The sequence below is a fragment of the Penaeus monodon genome, chromosome 32 (genome assembly GCF_015228065.2).
Source record: "Penaeus monodon isolate SGIC_2016 chromosome 32, NSTDA_Pmon_1, whole genome shotgun sequence".
In the NCBI taxonomy this organism is placed as follows: domain Eukaryota; kingdom Metazoa; phylum Arthropoda; class Malacostraca; order Decapoda; family Penaeidae; genus Penaeus; species Penaeus monodon.
Window position 1 is genome coordinate 19470472 of NC_051417.1, and position 461 is coordinate 19470932.

General features: G+C 37.7%; 1 long non-coding RNA gene across 1 annotated transcript in view; it reads right to left on the minus strand.

Annotated features, from left to right (window-relative positions):
• Window positions 1-461, minus strand: part of LOC119593713 — a 101181-nt gene that overhangs the window by 48284 nt on the left and 52436 nt on the right. The window lies entirely within an intron of this gene.

The following is a 461-nucleotide window of genomic DNA, read 5'->3' on the forward strand; positions in this document are numbered from 1 at the left end:
GTACACACACATATGTGTGTGTGTGTATAAATCGTACATAAATGTCCAACTGCAGCTCGGAATAACTCCTGAAGTAATACGGATTGCGCAACGATACATCCGTGCGCTATTTGCGAGACATTTCTTGGGGATTTAATAAGCTTTTGTGTCCGAGGATACAATTATGTTGTCATGGCAACGCGGGGGGATTATATCCTTAGCTTCAATAATAATCAGTTATCGTATAAGCAATAATAATGATGAACGAAGAGATGTAAATAAAAATTAGAAAGTGTTCCACATCGGGATTTACAAGATAAATATTTTTTTATTCTTCGACACAGTAAGAGAAATGAGCATTGTGACAAAGAAAGATAGGTAATTGAATCACGAAGGGGAATGGTAATAAGATTGATATGGAAATGAGAAGCTGCAAACTTGCTGCCGACGACATCGATAGCCTTCCATACTCACTGGTTGTC